This window comes from Ictidomys tridecemlineatus, chromosome 6 (assembly GCF_052094955.1).
Source record: "Ictidomys tridecemlineatus isolate mIctTri1 chromosome 6, mIctTri1.hap1, whole genome shotgun sequence".
Classification (NCBI taxonomy): domain Eukaryota; kingdom Metazoa; phylum Chordata; class Mammalia; order Rodentia; family Sciuridae; genus Ictidomys; species Ictidomys tridecemlineatus.
The window spans coordinates 115,728,049-115,738,134 of record NC_135482.1 but is presented as its reverse complement, the minus strand read 5'-3'; the positions used below and the strand labels follow the sequence as shown (position 1 = coordinate 115,738,134).

The 10,086-nt window shown below is 32.7% G+C and overlaps 1 pseudogene; it reads left to right on the top strand.

The window, feature by feature from the left end:
* The first annotated feature begins 3,620 nt into the window (after positions 1–3,620).
* LOC144365093 (KAT8 regulatory NSL complex subunit 2 pseudogene) lies at positions 3,621–4,502 on the top strand (annotated as a pseudogene).
* The last annotated feature ends 5,584 nt before the right edge of the window (positions 4,503–10,086 follow it).

Below are 10,086 nucleotides of genomic sequence, written 5' to 3'. Positions count from 1 at the left end.
GACATTCATTCATTCATTAATACAATAATTCTCTGAACCAAGTATTTATTGAGTGATTTTGAAAGTTTTACTCAATGTCAAAAATGACAACTGTTATAGACAATTTGTCTATTGGATGCCTGTGACTCTTGACAGTCACATGCATCATAGTTTAAGTCACTGGTTTTCAAAATGTTTCTACTTAATTAATCCTTCAGTTTCTTGTTCAAAAGATTTATTCCTTGGCTCTATTAGAAAAGATTCTAGTTCACTAGTTCTGAAATGCAGCCCTGGCATTTTAAACATGTGTTGTCAGAGGTCAGTGACAGGGTTATTGTGAAAACCACCTCTTGAAAACCACTGAGCTCACTAATTGCTATGATTTGACTGCATGCCTTTTAAATCAATTGCAACACAATCCCAATGTGGTGGCATTGAGAAGTGTCAACTTTTGGAAAAGTGAATATTTTATGATGGATTTATGCCTTTCAAAAATGCTCTAAACAATGATCTTGGACGTTCATTGTTCTTCTGCTTTTCTAACTTGTACAGACAGTGTTCAAGGGCCATCCTGGAAGCAAAGAACGGGGCCTTCAGCAGACACTAAACCTGCTTGCACCTTGATTTTGAGGTTCCAAGCCTTCAGAAATGTGAGTAAATAAATTTCTTTTGAAAATAAATTACACAGTCTCAGGTGGTTTGTTACAGCAGCAATAATCTGGTAAGATTACACTATACTACCCCAGCAAAAGCTATTGAAAGAAATGGGAATGAAAATTGAGAATACAATGATGTTATGATGGAAGAGTTCAGGCATTAGACATTCTATGTAGCATTTCCAGTACTGAATTACTTTTCTCTTTAAAATAGTTTTTCACTGAAGTGCATGTTTGTGTCCTCAAATAAAAAGTTTTTCTTTCCATGTGGTTCAATTTGTAAGACTGATTGGTGATATAGATTGAATTGCTTGGTGTACTCTATATTAAAGATGATTTTACCTTGAAAAATGGTTTATAAATTGGTCTTCTTTCTTTTATAGCAGGGGTTTTATATTTGTTTCTTTAATGTACTCATTTTAGGATAATTTATTCAGGAAGACTTTTCGATGTTAGCAACACTTCTGTGTAACTATAAACATTTTGTTAAGTAGGGATATCTGTAACTATCTCTCCCAAGTAGCACACATATATTTTTCAGGTGCTATAAACAGGAAGCTTAACTTTGTAATGAGATACAGAAACTTAAAAATTACCATTAACTGGTTATCTGATCTTGGCCATGTGTCTTTAACTCTTTAAACCCCAGTTCAATAATTTGTAAACTAGAGATTACACTAACCAAATGGCTGCCTGAGGCTCTAATCAAACAATTTTATATGTCCCTGTTCAAAAAGGACATGGAGTACTCTCATCCTAAGTCGTTATGGATATAAGCATTGTGTTTTAAATATTGAAGTAAAGATATATTTAATATTAAAGCAAATGGTAGAGGGATGCTAATTGGGGGGGGCTCAAAAGAAAACAAATGAAGATAAAAAGAGAGAAATAGAGAAGTCATACCTGTAAGATGTGAGAGTAGACATAATTTCAAACAAAGAAGGTTATGTTGAAATTTTGTCAGTATGTGTACATCTTGGATTCATTGCTATATTATAAGATTACAGGCCACTTTGAGAGCTCTTTCTAACTTTGCCTCCTTTGGTGGCTTGTTTTGTTATTGTTATTTTTATAAAAAACTCTTAGTGCTAGTAATAGATCAAATATTACAAAACCCAAGAGATATAATAGCTTTTGATATATAAACTTTATAAAGAAAAGTAGACAGTTAAACAGAGTTGTTATGTTCTTATAAAAAATTGTTAAAATGCTTTGAGGGAAGTTGTCTGTGTTGACTAACTTTATTTTATGTACATTGCAAACTTGTTTAAAATATCTATGAAGTATTAGCAACATCTGTTCTTTCTGTTAACATTTTGTATTTAAACTACTGAGAACTAACACCTTAACCTATTTCCCTTTAAATTTATAAAAGTATTAACACATTACAATATGCCTTAAAATTCACATCTGTTGTCCTTACCACTAACTCTTTAGATTAATTTTATTTTGGGGAAATTGTGTATTACATTTAATTTGCATTTTAAAATTTTGAACTGTTTTTGCTATTGTTATAAAATAAATATATAGTAATGATTTTCAAACTGAAGTAAATGGACATAAAGGTATATATGTTTTCCTCTGAAATACTAACTAGGGATAATTTTCATCAGACATTTTTGTTGTATTCTTTCAGAAATTCTGTGTAAATTGTTAAAAATCCTATTATGATGCTGATGGTGTTCTGTTTTTCAGTTCCCTGCCTGAGCTTCTGCACATATCAGAATTCTTTCCCTATTCTAACTCTGCTCATCTTAGATATTTTGATACAGATCTTCACTGTTTTGCAGGAAGGATAGGAAGGCAATACAGTCTTACCTACCAGAGTTAGAAATCCAATGGCTATTTTTATATTGAAATTTCTTACCTGAAGACTAACTTAAAGAATCTACAGGCTGGAGAAGCTGAGAAAAAAATGACTTCACAGAGCAATACTGAAAAAAAAATACAAGAAAATCACCCTTTAACACTAATTTGGGATTATGGGGAAGACAAGTTAGAATCTAATTGTCCTGTCTGCTATCAGATGGGGGCTATTAAGTGACTTTACATTTCCTGACAGTCACTTGGTGTAGTTTGTATCTGTAACAGTTTATTTCATGCTTTCAACATAATTCTTGCTGGTCTGCAATTGTGACATGTTTTAAAACTGACTTGTACATGTTTTATTTCTATTTTCCTTTGCTAGCAAAAGCAATACCCTTCCACTGAAACTTAATTATCAAACTATCTTATTTTTCTTTCATCAGTCTTCTATGGTCATATCAATTTTCTTGTTATGCAAACATCTCTGACATTTTCAGCACTTGCTTCTCCCTCAGCTAGGATTTTATAGGGATATTTATATATTCCACTCACTTATACATTTAGATTTCTATTCACATTGTGTTTCCATGATATCATTGCTGAGTACCTAATTAAAAATAAAGCATTACTCTATCTCATTCTCTCTCCTTTTCTCTAGTTTTGTTTTTTTCTGAAACAGCACTTATCATTACCTGACATATTTATTTGTTTTCTTTGTACTTCCACTAGGATATAGTTATGTGAGGACACAGAGATTTCAATATATTCTTTTTGTGTCTCATGGTAAGAAAAAAGCATACAGCAATCACTAATACATAACCAAATGAATACAATTGTTCATACAATAATAAAAATGATAATAACTGTTAAGTTCAATGGTGCTGTAATCTCAATAATTTAAGGGGCTGAGGCAGGAGGGTTGCAAATTCATAGCCAGTCTTATTATGTCAACAAGATATTCTAAGAATGAGCTCTGCTCTCAGACTCCAGAAAGTAGTCTCAGTGAAGGCAGCTGAACACTAGATGAAGACAGCTCGAGTAAATGGGGACTAGGAAACCAGTAATGTGGATCAGACATGGAGAGGTGACCCTGACTCTGAAGCTGATAGCATAAACAGTGATCAAGATGATTTCCTAAAACATGCTTGTGCCTACACAATTGAAGAAGTGGCTCTGATTATGCATGAGCTGCTGATTCATATGCAGTCTTTATACATTGATCAGTTTAAACAACATCCATATCTGCTTAAGCAGCAGCAGCCTTGGTACTTACATAATCACAAAGTGGAATAGGAAGCTCTAGGTAGTAGTCTCCTTAGTGACTCAGAGAGACTTGTGGCCAAAGAGTAAGAGCTCTTAGAGTGATTGAAATATATCACCAATGCTATGAATGTAAGCCTATTCCAAAAGCATCTGAAGGAACTGCAGAATGCCTGCACAGAGGGTGCTGCCCAACAGACCAATACCACTCATTCTAGTCAGAGACACTTGGACTATGTGGAGAGTGTATATTGTTCCAATCAGTCTCTCTCAATGACCAGACACTGCCTTATCCATATTTGTCAGAATACAAATTAAATTCTCTTGAAATGCTGCCAGAGATCGGAAGAGGTACCCTGCAACAAACTGTTTCTTGTAAGCCTCTCTATGTATCCCTGCTATCCATAGCATTTCCATTTGCCTCCTCAAATGTGGAAGCAGGGCAGGGTACTGTCTGTGACAGATGATATGGAAGTTGGCCCCATGAATCAGTACTTGAGTGCTATTAAGCTCCAGCCCACAGAGAATTTTCCCCTGGAGTTCAGTGATAACTTGGATGTTGTCAGTGATGGTGTTCTGTGCCCTTCTTCACCCTTGCTTTTTGATCCTTCATTAACCCTTGAAGATCATTCAGTCAAATATATTCCTGAAGGCCCAGCAGATATCTTGGGCCAGATTCAGAGGGCTAGAGATAGGTACAGATCCCAGGTATCTCAAAATTCTGAGAAATCCTGTACACCATTGCCTCAAAGTGGATTGGCTACTGCAAATAGAGAAACAGTATCCACTACTAGCAGTTGAGAGTTTGTTTTGGGTACCACATTGCTTAGATGTATTTCACTTTTTTGTTTTTTAAACAAATATCTCTGATCATCTCCCACTAAACAGGGGCAATCAAATGTTTTTGTTCTTAGTTATAGAATGCCATAGTCAAACAAAACTATACTTGGTGGGGGGATGGGCCAATAGTGTCCAAAAGCTGTGGGTTTTTTTCTACCCTGGGCAAGAAACACAGGGATTATATATCTCTGAAATTGAGTATTTGGGACTGTGCCAAAGGAGAAAGTGGTATCTTTGTAGTGGGATTTCTTAAGTCTTTGACAGGAATCCACATATAAGATTATATGAGGGTTGTCATTATAAGTGTTGCTATTGAGATATTGCTTGCCCCTGTGCCTAATTATCTAAAGTATTACTTTGTAGCTTTTTTTCACTTCTACTTAATTTAGCAGTTCAAACCCTTTCTCCAGTGAACTCCAACTTTATCCTCTGAGACAGTAACACACATGACAGGACTATCCTTTTTGCTTCTAACCTATGTAAATTTCTGTGATGAATATCATTTGTAAAATATAATAAAATTTATTGTATATAGTTTCTATTAAATGTTAAAATGTTATGAAAATGTCATAATGAAAAAACAAAAGTCACATTGAGACAAAACTATATAAATGTTATTAGAATGACTAAAATTTAAAAATTGACAATTTATAAGATTGGTGAAAATAAGATGAAATGAAACTCTCAAATATTGCTCACAGTAATGCAAAATTGTGCGGCCAACAGAAACACACTTCATAGAGGAAGAAATACAATCAATCAGCAAGTATATGAAAAAAAAATGTTCAACATCTTTAGCAATTAGAGAAATGCAAATCAAAACTACTCTAAGATTTCATCTCCAGTCAGAATGGCAATTATGAAGAATACAGGCAACAGTAAATGTTGGCGAGGATGTGAGGAAAAAGGTATATTCATACATGGCTGGTTGGACTGCAGATTGGTGCAACAACTCTGGAAATCAATATGAAGATTTCATAGAAGCCTTGGAATTGAACCACCATTAGACCCAGCTAACTCATTCCTTGGTTTATACCCAAAGGACTTAAAATCATCATACTACAGTGACACAGACATGTTAATATTTATAGAAGCTCAATTCATAATAGCTAAGCTACGCAACCATTCTAGGTACATTTGAATAGGTGAGAAATTTTAAAAATGTGGAATATATAGTTGATATTACTCAGCTTTAAAGAAGAATGAAATTATGGCATTTGCCAGTAAATGGATGGAGTTGGAGAATATCATGCTAAGCAAAATAAGCCAATCCCTGAAATACAAAGGCCAAATGTTCTCTCTGATATGTGTATGCTAATTCAAATTAAGCAGGGAGTTTAGGAAACAATAGAATTACCTTAGTAAAGGCAGTGAAGGGAGGAGAGGGGATGTGAAGATAGGAAGGATAGTAGAGTGAAACTTTATTACCTTATGTACATATATGACTGCATGACCAATGTGATTCTACAACATGTATAATCAGAAAAATGAGAAATTATATCCCATTTGTGTAATATATATCAAAGTGCCCAAATGCATTCTACTGTTATGTGTAATTAATTATGACAAATACAATTTATAAAAAATATAAATTCACCCTTATTTACCATTTATTTTAATTATTGCAACCATTTTATTTATAGAAGATTCATATCTGAATGAAGTTAACCCTCAATGTCATAAATTCAACCAACTGTGGAATAAAATATTTTTTTAAAAAAGTCTGTGTCTGAATAGAGCACAAACAGTCATCATTTTTATTATTATTTCCTAAACAATATGTAATAGTTACTCTTTATATAGCTTTATATTATATTGGATATTTTAAGTGATCAAAAAGATAATATATTGTATACTGGAGAATAAACTCAGATAATATGTAAATACTGTGTCATTTTATGTAATATTTAAACTTGTGTGTACATGAATTTTTATCTGCATGAGGTCCTAAAACAAGTTCATGACAGTTATCAAGGGAATGCTATATTTAAAAGGCCAAAATAAAAATGAAATAATAACATAAATTATTATGCTGGATACACAGCTGTATGTGCAGATCTTTCCTTCAAGTTAGTAAGCACAGTGTTGAATATCTCATTGAAAATCTAATTTAATATTTTATTGGATATAGCTGTGTGCAATTACTGATTTGTAGTCATTAAATAATTCTGAAATTAAACACAGTTGAAATTTAAATTTTGGTCTCCCAGAAAAGTTCAATATTATGACTTTTGGATACTTTACAAATTATCAATTCATTAATAAATAATAAAAACTGGACTATATACAAATGATCAATTCATTAATAATGAAAACTGAATTACATGTATGGGCCACTAAGGAGACTACTACCTAGAGCTTTCTATTCCACTTTGTGATATATATGTCACAAAGTGATATATATCTGGTCTTGAACTTGCAATCATCTTGCCTCATCTTCTTGAAGCACAAATCATTAAGATTTACAGTCATGTACTACCGCTTGCAGCTCCTATATAGGTATTTTTAATTTTATATATTTTCTAGTCAAATGTTGTGTTTGAGTATACTATGTTCACTTTTTTATCACATCTTTTGGATTAGTGTCATATAATGTTACATTTTGACATTTAAATAAACAATAGTTTAGCCTTTGCTTTTGAATGTTGGTAATTTTTTAAGTGGGAGATAGCTAAGAGTGAAAAAATAGAATCAATGACATTTTTATCCATAAGTAATTGCTAATATACTTACATATCCTCTCCTATTATACATAGAAGTAAGGCTTTTTTCAAAGCTGGAATGGTAAATATATAATTATTGGCATAATTTTACAGAATTTAAAAGTTTTAATAGTGTTTTTAGATAGGCACTGACTTGAAGTGCTCTTGTCTCAGTCTTGGGATTACATGCATGGGTGCTAGAAACTTTTATATTCTTTTTTATTTTGGAGTATGTCAGACATTGTAGATTGTTGCAAACAATAGGTACCTATTGTGCTATAGAAAACCAGAATTTATTATTTCTATCTAATTTTTTTGATGTCCATTATCTGACTTCCTTGCATTACTCCCCCCTTCATCCTTTGCCACTATCTAATGACCACTAATTCCATCTGTTCTATGAGATCAACATTTTATTTTCACAAATGAAAGCATGATATTTTTTGTTCTCACATTCTTCAATTAATATAATTATCTCCAAGTCCATTCATATCACTGTAGCATTTGGTAGGATTCCATATGTTTTAATGACTGAGTAATAATCCAGTGTGTGTATGTGTGTGTGTGTGTGTGTGGGTGTGTGTATGTGTATGTGTGTATCAGCTTTTCCTTTTACATTTATCCATTAGTAGACATTTAACTGATTTAATATCCTGGCTATTGTGAATAGTGCTACTATAAATATGGACATGCACATATATCTTGTATATTATTTGAATTTCATTTCTTTTTATATTTACCCTTTAGTGGGATAGTGGGATTGCTGTGACACACAGTAGTCTTTCTGTATTTTCTAAAGGACTCACTATATGTTTTTTTTTTAATTCTTTTGTTGTCAATGGACCTTTTTTCTCTTTATTTATATGTGGTGCTGAGAATTGAACCCAGTGCCTCACACATGCTAGACAAGTGCTCTACCACTGAGCCACTACTCCAGACTTTCATCATATGGTTTCACAAAAACCATAGTAATTTTAATTCCCACCAACAGTGTATAAAAATTTGCCTTTCTCTTAATCCTTGCTGGAATTTTTTATTTTTTGTCTGTTTGAGAATACCATTCCAACTGGAGTGAGGCAATAGTTAATTTTGGTTTTGATTTATGTTTCCTTAATGATTAGTGGTTTTACATATTTTCTCATGAACAATTTGGCCATTTATATGTCTTTTAAGAAATAAGCATTTAAATAGAGAGTGTGTGGGGGGGTAATGTGTTTTTTGTTTTGTGGTTTTTGTGATGCTGTGGGTCGAACCAGGTGTTTCTCTACAACCTTTTATTTTTGAGACAGTATCTCCCTAAGTTTCACAGGCTTCCCTGAATTTAAAAACTTTGTACTTTTGAGTAGCTAAGATTATTGGCATGTGTGACTACACTCAGCTTGATGATAATTTTTTTAAATTTCTTACATGTTCTAGATACTAATCCTTTGTCAGAGAGTTTGCAAATTTTTCTTTCATTCTGCAGCTAATCTATGAATTCTGTTACTATTTTTGTGCTATTTAGAAGATTATTATTTTGATATAATTATACTTTTTCATATTTTTGTTGGTGTCTGTGCTTTTGAGATTTTATCCACAAAATATTTGCCTAAATTAATGTCTTGAAGCATCTAAATTTTTTTCATATAGTAATATTATTATTTCATGTCTTAAATTTTTTATCACTGATCAGTTGTTTTATACATTTGAAGTTGATCTTTGTGTATAGTAAGAGGTAGGGCTCTACTTTAACTCTTTTTCATGTGTGTATTGTTTCATAGGCAGCATTAACAGAAGATCCTGTTCTTTTCCAATGTATGTTTGTGCAGACTTTAATAAGAATTGGTTGACTGTAAATTTGTTGATTATTTCTTGTTTCTCTATTCTGGCCATTTGATAAGTGTGTTGATTTTTAATTCTAATAATATACTATTTAGCTCACCATGGTTGTTGTATGTTTTTGAAATCAGGTATTGAGAAGCTTTCAGGTAGCAAGCTTGGCTGCATTCATGCTTGAATTGTCTCTCCCTCTTTTTTTTCTTTCTTTTTTTTTCGATTATCTCAAAAAATACATGAAAAAGTTCAGAAATTCTTTGTTTTTGCTTGTACTAATCTGGTGTAGAAACATTTTTTTTAATTATTTTATTAGTTGTTGGTGGACTTTTATATATTTATTTTTAGGTGGTGCTGAGAATTGAACCCAGTGCCTCACACATGCTAGGCAAGCGCTCTACCACTGAGCCACAACATCAGCCCTGGAAACCTTCTTTTAATCATTGAAAGTTTCACTACTGAAATTCCTGATTGTCTCTTTTTTTTTGCTGATTTTATCACTGTTGAATTCTTCATTAATATTTTTTTATATTTATCTGTATTTTCTTGAATATTCCTGAGTTTCCTTAGGAACTTTGTTTTGAATTCTTTTTCAGGAATCTTATAAATTTCTTGCAGATTGGAATCTATTTATGGAGAATTTCTGTGTTTTTTTTGGGGGGGTTGCATGCTTCCTTGTTTTTTCATAAGTTATTGTGTTCCCACATTGAAATGGACACATATTGTTTAAAAGCTATCACTTCTAGTTCTACAAAGCAGCTTTTGTAGGAAAAAAAAAACTTCTTTGACTTACTGAGATATGGTAGTGATATAGTGCTTTGGTTTGGGGTATAGGTAAGCTCAAAAGCCTCCATGTTATTTCTTCATCTGTAACGTGTATCACCAGTGTATGTGAGTACCATCTAATTAGTGTATAGACTTCAGCAATTCATGAAGGTACACTTACAACTTTATAGGGGACACGAGCTTACAAAGATGCTTGTCCTCAGGCCCTACAGATCTGACCACTGATGGTTCTGGAGCTTGTGACA